Source organism: Rhinopithecus bieti, unplaced genomic scaffold (genome assembly GCF_001698545.2).
Source record: "Rhinopithecus bieti isolate Rb0 unplaced genomic scaffold, ASM169854v2 scaffold_10264, whole genome shotgun sequence".
NCBI classification, from domain to species: domain Eukaryota; kingdom Metazoa; phylum Chordata; class Mammalia; order Primates; family Cercopithecidae; genus Rhinopithecus; species Rhinopithecus bieti.
Genome location: NW_016806418.1, coordinates 395217 through 398548, shown reverse-complemented (window position 1 = coordinate 398548; position 3332 = coordinate 395217).

Below are 3332 nucleotides of genomic sequence, written 5' to 3'. Positions count from 1 at the left end.
TCTCTAAAATAAATAAATAAGTAAATAAATAAATAAATAAATAAATAAATTACCTAGGTGGCACACATCTGTGGTACCAGCCACACAGGAGGCTGATGTGGGGTAGTTCCTTGAGCCTGGAGGCCCAGGTTGCAGTAAGTCATAATCACGCCACTACACTCCAGTGTGACAGAGTCAAACCCTGACAAAAAATTTTTTTGTATTTTTTTTTTTTTTTTTAAGTAGAGACGGTGTTTCACCGTGTTCGCCAGGATGGTCTCGATCTCTTGACCTCGTGATCCGCCCGTCTTGGCCTCCCAAAGTGCTGGGATTATAGGCTTGAGCCACCGCGCCCGACCCAAAAAAATTTTAAAAAGAGTCCTGAGTGGTGAGTGGCCCTCACACTGCATGACACAGCTATGCCTACATCTCCGTGTGGCTCCAGCTTTCTAGAACACATCAAGCTTCCCTGACCCGTGCCATGCCCTCTGGCTTCTGGCCCTTCACTGAATGCTATTCCCTCTTCTTCTTGAGACGGAGTCTCATTCTGTCGCCTAGGCTGGAGTGAAGTGGCATGATCTCTACTCACTGCAACCTTTGCCTCCTGGGTTCAGGCAATTCTCCTGCCTCAGCCTCCCAACCAGCTGGGATTACAGGCACCTGCCACCATACCTATATTTTTAGTAGAGATGGGATTTCACAATGTTGGCCAGGCTGGTCATGAACTCCTGACCTCAAGTGATCTGTCCACCTTGGTCTCCCAAAGTGTTGAGATTACGGGCATGAGCCACCGCACCCGGCCTATTCTCTCTTCTTAACGTGTTTTTCCCACCTTTTCCTGGCAATAACCTGTCCTTCAAGTCTTTGCTTGGACATTACTTCCTCCAGGAAAACTTCCCTGAACACCACCCAACCTCCACCTACTCATTCTCTCACGTAGGTTCCCACAGCAGGTGTCTCCCTCAACTCACCCTGGACGGGGGCCACCTGGATTGACATTCGTCGTCTCTTCCACTGGACCATGAGCTCCTTGAGGGCAGGTATGGGACTGACTCATCCCTGTGTCCCAAGCAACCACACAGGACCTGGCCCAGAATCAGCCTTAGGAAAGACTAATCAAATGACTAAATGACTTTATCACACCCACTCCCATTTTACAGATAAGAAAACTGAGGCTCAGAACAGGAAGTTCATTGCTCAACATCAAACATCCAGGAAATGGTGGAGCCTGAATGGGAACTCAACTTCCGACATGGCAGTGGATGTGGCCCATCCCTCGGTGGCCTGGCTGGGTCTATCTTATGACAGTACGAGGTGAGTGAACTTGGGAGGAATTGTTAAGAGCTGGGTGGGGAAAGAAGGGAGGTGTTAGGCTGTGGGGAGTGGAGGGACTTTGAAGAGAAAGAAATTCCTAACTCTACCACTTCTCTGGTGACCTTCATGGTTTGCCATCTCTGCATACTTTGAATGCTTATTTACTGGATATTTTGCTCCAGATTGACTTGCTCTGCAAAAATCTTCAATATATAAATTCTTTCGTCTGGGTGCAGTGGTTCACACCTGTAATCCCGCACTTTGGATGGCTGAAGTGGGAGGATTACTTGAGCTTAGGAATTAGAGACCAGCCTGGACAACATAGTGAGACCCCATCTCTACTAAAAAAAAAAAAAAAAAAATCAGCCAGGCGTGGTCCTAGCTACTCAAAAGGCTGAGGCAAAAGGATTGTTTGAGCCCAGGAGATTGAGGCTGCAGTGAGCTATGATCATGCCACCACACTCTAGCCTGGATGATACAGCAAGACCCTATATCAAAAAAAGAAAAATGTATAAGGAAACTTCATGAGACTGTAAGCAGAAAAAAGTGCCAGAAATCATAAACAATAAAAATCAATGCCTAGGCCAGGCGCGGTGGCTCACGCCTGTCATCCCAGCACTTCAGGAGGTCGAGGAGGGTGGATCGCCTGAGGTCAGGAGTTTGAGACCAGTCTGACCAACACGGTGAAACCCCATCTCTACTAAAAATACAAAAATTAGCCGGGCATGATGGCAGTCGCCTGTAATACCAGCTACTTGGGAGGCTGAGGCAGAAGAATCACTTGAACCTGGGAGGCGGAGGTTGCAGTGAGCTGAGATCGCGCCATTGCACTCCAGCCTGGATAACAAGAGCAAGACTTTGTCTCAAAAACAAAACAAAACAAACAAAATGTCCAATGTCCAATGAAGGCTTACCCTGTGCCATAAAATGTTTGAGCGCTTTCTATATATTAACTTATTGAGTCTCTGTAATAACCCTAGAAATAGGTGCTTTTTCTCCCACTTCAAGGATGAAGGAACAGGGACGGGGGAACTAATGAGCTTAAAGGAAAATAGCTTGTAGGGGCTAGAACTGGGATTCGAACCTAAGAAGCCAGGATTCGGAGCTAATCCCTTAACTACCACACTATACTCTTTACCCAAAGAAAAATGAATTACTTAAAAAAAAAAAAATCAACATTAGTACCATCTCAATCATTGCAAACCAACCTACCTGTACCTTACATATAGGAGAGCAGAGGGCCAGGGCCGGGGATCTCCGGGCTGACTTAGTGCAAATGCAATGTTTTGTTACTTTTAAAAATTCTAGATTGAATATTGGAGTGGTTTGCAGAAGAGAGAGAGAAAATGTTGATAAAACTTCAGGGGAATGAGTAGTTGAAAAATTTTGGCCGGGCGCGGTGGCTCAAGCCTGTAATCCCAGCACTTTGGGAGGCCGAGATGGGTGGATCACGAGGTCAGGAGATCAAGACCATCCTGGCTAACACGGTGAAACCCCATCTCTACTAAAAAATACAAAAAACTAGCCGGGCGACGTGGCGGGCGCCTGTAGTCCCAGCTACTTGGGAGGCTGAGGCAGGAGAATGGCGTGAACCCGGGAGGCGAGCTTGCGGTGAGCTGAGATCCGGCCACTGCACTCCAGCCTGGGTGATAGCGAGACTCCGTCTCAAAAAAAAAAAAAGAAAAGAAAATTTTGACATTCTTTAAACTTGACAGGCCCTGAAACAGAAGGGGTTGGGGCCCTGGACTCCTGGGTCTGAGGGAGGAGGGGCTGGGGTCTGGACACCTGGTCTGAGGGAGGAGGGGCTGGGGGATCTGGACTCCTGGGACTGAGGGAGGAGGGGCTGGGAAGGAGGTCTGGACTCCTGGGTCTGAGGGAGGAGGGGCTGAGAGGGGGCCTGGACCCCTGGGTCTGAGGGAGGAGGCGCTGAGAGGGGATCTGGACTCCTGGGTCTGAGGGAGGAGGGGCTGGGGAGGAGGTTTGAACTCCTGGGTTTGAGGGAGGAGGGGCTGGGGGGCCTGGACTTCTGGGTCTGAGGG